The sequence below is a fragment of the Cheilinus undulatus genome, linkage group 15 (genome assembly GCF_018320785.1).
Source record: "Cheilinus undulatus linkage group 15, ASM1832078v1, whole genome shotgun sequence".
NCBI lineage: Eukaryota > Metazoa > Chordata > Actinopteri > Labriformes > Labridae > Cheilinus > Cheilinus undulatus.
In genome coordinates, this window is record NC_054879.1 from 33682972 (window position 1) to 33691412 (window position 8441).

Below are 8441 nucleotides of genomic sequence, written 5' to 3' on the forward strand. Positions count from 1 at the left end.
TGTGAGACCCTACTTACTTTTTAGGCACCACTGCATCACTGGATTGAATATAATGTGCTAGTTCTGCAGTTTAAAGAGCTTCTATACTGAAAAAAATAATGCATATTACCTTGTGTCACAAAGGGAAGCTAAGCATTAGTTCATGCAGGTAGCTGCAATCAGCTGACTGCATGCTAATTGAATTATTGTCTCCCTGCACTCACAAACAATCACAGCTCATTCTCTTATTAAAGCAACTTGTTTTAATATGACATGATCACTGCTCCACCACCCTGCTAAGGACTGGATTGCTGTAAAAGTAAATTTCAGTGTTTTTGGCATGCATCACATTTACATGATGGCCTGTCAATACAAGGAGGTTTCTAGAACTGCATTCCCTGGAAAGTCATCCTCAAATCTCTCTAACTTCATCTTCACAGTGATCCACATCAAAGCCATATTGTTTCTTTTCTAGCCAATCTTTGCAGTTCCTCAGCAGGCTGCAGTCCATCTCCCTTATGTACCAGAAGCATCACCGTACTAGTAGTATACATCAAGTCTTCAGTGGATCCCACAGTGAGCACATGTCAATCCATGAAGAGCAGATCGACAAAGAGAGCTCTAACAAGCAAGAGAGTAGAGAGGAAAGTATTTGCTTTGTGGAATTATCCCCATAATGTAATTTTTGGAAGAAAGGGGCAATTTTAACTTTTCTTGTAAGGTGACCTTGAGTGCTTTGAAAGGCACCTATGAATAAAATGCATCAAAATGCATTGTCACATCAACATCATTATGAAACATACTTCATCATTTTAGGCTAATTGCAACTTCCTGTTGCATTGTTTTAATGAAATGGCAACTATGCTCTTCTGCTTCGTTCACATTGTTGGCATAATTAAAATTTTAAAAGTTAGCACTTCTGTTGTTCCTTTATAAGTCTGCAAAGTAAAGCGCTGATAGCACCTTTCCAGATAGGTAAGCTGCCCATGCCATGGACACTAATGTACTCTCATACCATCAGAGATGCAGGCTCTTAAGCTGTGCGCTAACAAGCTGGATGGTCCCTCTCCTCTTAGGTTGTTGGACATGGAGTCCGTGGTTTCCAAAGGAAATTTCAATTTTTTTTTTCCTCTGACCACAGAACAGTTTTACATTTCACATCAGTTCATTTTAAATGGGCATGAGGGAAGATGAAAGCATTTTTGTATCCTGTTCAGATATGGCCTCTTCTCTGCATGATACAGCTTTAACTTGCATTCATGGATTATATTGTTGACAGACTGTGCTCTCTGGAAGTGTTCCTGAGCCCATGCAATGATTTCCAGCACAGAATCATACCTGTTTTTTAATGCAGTGGCGCCTGAGGGCCCAAAATTTAAACCATCCAATATTGACCTTCAGGCTTGTCTATAGTGCACAGAGATTTCTTCCGATTCTCTGAATCTCTTGCTGATATCATTTACTGTCAATACTGGGATAATCAAAGTCTTCACAATTTTACATGAATATACATTTTTCTGAAAATTGTTCTACAATTTTTAGACACAGTTTTTCACGGATTGGTGAACCTCTGCCCTTCTTTAATTCTGAAAGACCCTGCCTCTCTAAAATGCTCTTTTTTTGCCAGTCATGTTACCGACCTGTTTCCAATTAACCTAATTAGTTGCAAAATGCTTCTCCAGCTGATTTTCAATGGTACAGCTTACTTTCAGCCTTTTGTTGCCCCGTAACAACTTTTTTGAGATGTGTTGCTGCCATTGAATTCAAAATGAGTTAGTATTTTCCATGAAATAGAAAAATATCTCACTTACAATATACATGTTTTATGTGCTATTGTTGGTTTACGAGATTCACAAATCATTTCATTCTGTGTCATTTAAACTGTGTCGCAAATTTTTTGGAATTAGGGTTATAAAATGATGTGAAGTTGACATATTCAAAATACAGTATTCTATATGCTATCTGGATATTATTATGATGTGCAGAAGTTCTGTTACATGTCACTTCCTCAGTATGTACTGAGGTAATGAGTTATTCTGTAATGGCATTGATCTTGTAATATAACAAATTACTTGTAAAAGTTGCAAGGCACTGTTAATAATACCTTACAGTTTCAAGGAATCATTGAATTTATGGCAACTTCTCCCGCAAGATATCAAAAAGAACAGATAATGATTAGGAGCCAGTGGGAGTTGAGAGGCATCTCACACTGATTAGTCACTCAGAAGGTGCACGTCTCCGTCCTCTCTGAGATGATGTGTGGTCAGTCCATTTGTGTCGTACGAGTGTGTATTCCAGTTCAAAACTTACACAGCCTCATTTGAAATCACCCGAGCATCCTCGATAGACTCCTATATTTAACCCCCACCTCCTCTCGCCGTCCATTCACCCTGCAAACATTATTTGTTGATTTGCAGTAGCACACAGAAAGAAAGCACGCACGTACACATGAGTACAGAGGGTGCCGAGCCATAAAGGAATGCAGAGCGGTATAATCACAGCATCATCAGCTCTGTCCTCCGAGAGAGCGGGCCAATAATGCCCCTCTAATTGAATAACTTATCCACAGCTATTTCCCAGGGGGCCGAGCTGCAAGGCACAGTCGCAGAGAGAGGGGGGCAGATGGCGCAGAGGAGAGCAGATCAGCATCCTCCAAGTAGCACAGTGAAAGGTGGAGTTAGACAAACATGCAGAATCATTCGCAGGCACCAACTTTTTTCCAGCATTTCATTTTCTTATTTCACAGATTCCATGAAACATAAATCATATCCATGCATTCAAAACCAGAGTGGCTGTATGTATCTCTCTGTCATTCTCTATTAAAGCACATAGCTCACTCTTTGTTTCTCTTTTTTCTTTCAGCATTGTGGAATCTAGCAGCAAGAACAGAGCTCCTCTCTTCTGTGAAGGCTGAAAAGCTCGGCTCTATATCCCCGAGCCCGAGGCTGAGGATAATTCCCCTTAAGACCTCCCAAATTCTGGCTCCTTGTTCAGACACCCTTGGGCTCACCACAGGGGGTAACTATACATTCTGTCTCCCTTTCTCCCATCAGACAGCACTCTACCTACCGCTCTGGGAGGGAACACACACAGGCTGTACATAATACTTCCCTGGTAGGCATTGCTGCACTTCGATCATTAGATCCCAGTGATGCTCTGCAGCTGTGGGGAGAAAACGTAGCTACAGGTTGAGGGGAACAACATCGGCCGATAATAGCAGTGCTGCAATCTTAGGCCAGGTCTGACTGCAGGGTCTGGGCTGGTTCATACAGTATTCACCCTACAGACATTATCAGTTATAACGTGACTGATTTATTGGTCAAATCAAACCTGTACTTTCACATAGTCCATGTCTGGACATTGCATTAAATGCCATTATTTTGCTCCTGCCAACAGCGCCTACTATCCTGCACTGGATCCATTTCTGAAGCACACCCCTGCAAAGCTGGAGACGAGAGGTCACATAATCACAAGAAATCTGAGTACACACAGAAATTGCAAAATGCATCTTTTTGGTATGAAAATTTGCATATATTTGCAAGCTTTCACACTAGCAACATTATTTTTACCATGCAAAATTGCAGCTAGTTTCTTTCAGCCCATGGTCGATTTTTTACTTGAACTGAGCACAATCTGATCATCAAAATGCTCATTGTTGCACATGGTAGGAGAAACAGAGGAGCAAAAATGTCATCCTCTCCATAACACTATATAAATATTTGTCTCTAGCCAGTGCCAAGTTATTTTAGTCTTTTATAATATTATGTAGCCTGGTAAAAGATGGAGAGAAGGCAGCAGGCAGTAAGGCACATGTCCATGAGAACCAAATGCAGAACATGCACATCTTACGCTCTATATAACCAAACATGATTTTAGTCCAATATATACATATAATATATAATATGATATATGTTTAACAACAGAGTCTCCTCTGACCTCAGACCTACAGATAACCAGGTCAATCAGCTCCCTGGACTCACTCCTCTGACCGATCTGTAACACAAACATGTGAGCTCCCACCTCAAGAGTATGCTTAATATTATGAACATTATCTAATTTATTAACTGAATCAAAATTTTGTCTCTCCTTCCACTTGATCTGATTGACTAAAGGGTGCAGGTCAGGACATACTGAAATAAAATGGCACAGACCTCCTGGCTGTGCGTAACCAACCCATTATGTCAGAAATAAAAATGTATCTTAACTTAGCAGAGGATAATGCAAAACGAAGTGAAGACTTTTGCAGCACAAATATCATTTTTTAGAATGCTTATAATTTATATGGAAATCTGTGTCACCCTTGATTTACATACAAAAGTACCTCAAAATTCGCCTCCTAAATATGAGTATTTTTGTGACTTTTTTTTGCATCGTCCTTGGTGTGTAAAGGCCTTTAGACCAGTTGAAACCTAATCTTTGGACATTCAAATTCCATGATATTTCTCTATTGTAAGCAAATCTGTCAAACACAACATATCTGTGGCTCTTCTGCCTCTCAGTTGTAGGAAACAGGGCTCCCAGGTTTTGCAGGGTGTCTATACATAAGAATGATTTGGCACCAGATTCAGGTAAAAAGAATAAATTAAATTTTGACTAAAGGTTTGCCTAACTGTAATCACTTTCTATGGGACAAAAGTGGACTAAAATGTTTTAGAGCTTTTGTTGGCTAAATCTAGACTAAAACCATAAAGGTTAAAAATGACTAAAGTGTGGCTAAAACTAATTAATGTTTTAATCTTAAAACTAGAATTAGAATTAACACTTCCTAGATTTTTTTTTTTCTTTTTTAGTCTCCACCATTGATAAGTACATTAGGAAACTAAATGATTTTTTTAATAGAAAGGATGTGTGGTGTCATAATATCCTGGGGTTATCCACCTCCAAAATTAACTTCTTTTGACCATGGCATCATTATACCTCTGGGACTTTCTGACTGAGTGATAACCTCTGCCACAGGTCATTACAGAAAGTTGTTATTGTGACAGTTTACAATCAGAAGTCTGTGCATTATTGTGTACTTTGAAACTGACCAGATTCTATGTGCGTTCTTGTTCCTATTTTGGATGATCTGCATCTACATGGATTGACACGTGTTGGCAGTGGGTTCAACAGAACATAGATATTGAGCAGAGTGGAGTGGTGCTTCTGGCACATTGGAAATTTAAATGAGAAAATGGATGGATGGATGGATGGATGGATGCATGGATGGATGTTTATGACTACAGATCTGCAGGCCAGGGAAATGATTTTTGGCTTCCTTTTTCAAGACTGAGTAATGCTGTACTCTATAGACTTTCTGTGGGCAGGGAAATGATGAAGAGCACAAAAAGAGCACACGTCTGCCCCACATAAAATCCCTGATCTCGTTTAATTAATTTTTTAAACTGGATTGTTAGCTGGACTTCCAAGAAAGCAGCTACAATCCTATGGGGAGCCCCTTATACATAACCATTTCAAGGCAGGATGGATGTATAGTGGTATAGTGGGTCCATCAGTGCCACTGTGGTTGGGTGCATTCGTCTGAGTGTGTGTATGTGATGTTCCTGCTGTTTGGTTTACATGTTGTTTTACACAGCTTTGCAGGTGAAGTGTATCCCATAAAACCCTACAGGATACGTGTGAACCATCCAGGGGTTTTTGCTCAGTACAGCAGCACTCACCATCGCCTAATGGATCCATTCCTGAAGAAAGCAGAGCTCAACACTACTAGATTCTTAAGATCATATGATCATGTGGTTGGAAAAAGAAGACCATACAAACAGCAGACCATTTTGCCTTTTTGAGGTTGATTAGCTGTCCATTTGATGCCTTTTTTGACATAATGTTGATGAAGCGTCAGAGAGCATGGCACAGTGGGACACAAAGTCAAACGTGCTCGGCTGTGGGCCCCCACTGGCTCTGCTGAGCCTGTTCTCACCTCTGTTAACACTTCTGTTTCTTCCTTTAAAGACAACAACAACGTTGATCACCTTGTCCACCTATTATGCTTCTTTAGCACTGAAAGCGAAGATGAAACGTCACAGGGGCAGAAACATCACTGCTTTAAATGGCACTGTGAATTGGCCTGTAGCAATCTAAAGGAAGAAAACAGGAGTGTGCCAGCAGATAACCGCCAGCTTGAGACTCTGGGCTCAGGTGGGTGTTTTAAGGTCCTAGAAATAAAACTAGAAATGTCTTTAAGAAGTCTTTTAAGAAGATTTACAATTTTTTATAGATGCAACCTATGAAATCAGTTGTTTCTACAGTTTTTATTGTGTGCATATTGGTGGTCTGTACTTTCTAAATGTTTTTATGCTGCTGCATGTATCTGGAGAGCCAAAAGCAAATTTACACCTTAAGTGGACCATAAAGATTTATTTCATTCTATCTTAAGTTTTGAAATGACAGTGTTTATTCAAGGCTTACATTAGTAACTGCTAATGCTACTGTTGCCAGAAAACAGCTAACTTCTTATCTCCAGTTCTTACTGTAAGGACAACTTATCCCAAAACTTTTTTCATTTCCAGTGTTGTTAAGCTTTCTGCCATTTTTCACACTGAACAGCATTATGACAGCAGATTGTCTGCCTGAGGAGACTGCCTCCTCATGAGATCATACAGCATCACGTGGCATGCTCAGTCCGGCAAACAAAACTCTGTAGATATTATACTGTAGTGAACCCCTTTCACATAAATACAAAACTCACAACATTACTGTGTTAGCTAACATTGTCTTCTGCTATAGGGCAGATGCGCCAGTGTTAATTTTGGTGGCTAGTTTAAATTTTAGTCTTGTCTTTAAAATGTGCTTTAGTTTTAGCCACATTAAAATAGTTTTTAACCTTTGTCTAGTTGTAGTCGACATAACAAAAAAAAAAATGGTCCAGCTAAAGTCCAGAGCAAATTATTCATTTTTTGTCTTAATTTTTTGTGAAGACATTTAATCTTTCTGCCTGAATCTGGTGCCAATTCATACTACTGAGGTCAGTGCGCTCCACATAACATGGGCATCCTGCTTCCTAAAGCTAAGAGGAATATGGGGGAAAGTGAAACGTCAAAAACCTGACCTGCAAAACCTGATAACAAAAAGCAGAGTAAACTGTCTGCTTGTAGGAAAATGCTTGTCCTTTATGAACAGTTACGCAGCTAATGCTAAGCTCACAAAGCTGCTATGTAAGCTATGTAGGTACATTACCTAAATAGCTATGTTAGCTTTAGCTATATTTGCTAACACAGGTTGCCAAGGCTATCTAAGCTATAGATAATGTATCTTATGCAGCCAAAGCAAAGCTCACAAAGCAGCTATGTAATCTTATAAGTAGATTAGCTGCATAGCTGAGTTAGCTTTAGCTATGTTTGCCAAAATGCAATTTGCTAAAGCTAACTAAGCTATAGATAATGGATCTCTGTAGCTTAGATAGCTACACAGGCAATGTGTCTAATGTAGCTAAAGCTAAGCTCACAAAGCATCTATGTAAGCAATGTAGGTGTGATATCTACGTAGCTATGTTTGCTTATGCGTATGTTGCTAAAGCTAACTAAGCTAGGTAGTGAAGCTGTGTTGCTAACATAGCTATGTAGGTAATATATCTAATGTAGCTAAACTTAGTAGGTAAGTTATCTACATAGCAATGTTTGCTTTAGCTACGTTTGCTCATGCTTACATTGCTAAAGCTAACTAAGCTATTGATAGTGGAGCTATATAGCTAACATAGCTACATAGGTAATGTATCCAATGTAGCAAAAGCAAAGATCATAAAACAGCTATGTCAGCTACATAGGTACATTGTCTGCATAGCTCTGTTAGCTTGAGTTATGTTTGCTATTGCGAGAAATACACAGCGTTTTAGAAAAAAAGTCTGTGAGAGTGGCTGTCATAAACATATGGTCTGCAGCCAGACCCCTCTTAGCTACTCAGGGCTGCGCTGTGCTTGAGACATGCTTCCAGCATGCAAGGATGCATGCCTTCTGTTGGAGCTGAAACTTGAGGTTAGTCAACAAAATTTACATTGTAACATGCTACTAGCAACTGTGGCACATCTTAATCAGGTGTAAGGCATTTAAAGCAAAATAGGTTCATTCTCTTTGGAGGAATAATGTTAAAAAATAAATGAATAAAAGTTAAACAACTTTATTAGTGGGTGAAAACAGCTGTCAAACTTGAGTGATAATCACCCAAAAAAGTAGAAGGAAAAACAGGCAGTTTAATTTTTGTCACTTCTGGTAATTGCAAGATAGCGGTAGAAGGTTACTTTTTTAACATTTCTTGCCCTTTAGGGACCCCCCTTTATGTTTCAGCAGGGGAAACCTCACTTTTAGATGAAGTAACAACCTCATATATACATTTTTTAGTCTTTAAACTCTGCTAGCTCTAAGTCAAGCCCTACTGTGTGTGTAATGGGAAAACTGCCAGCAGCAAACACCTTACAGATCCAGGTTGATTGAACCAGCATCTCCAGTCCTTATGAAATTTTTCGCCAGGCT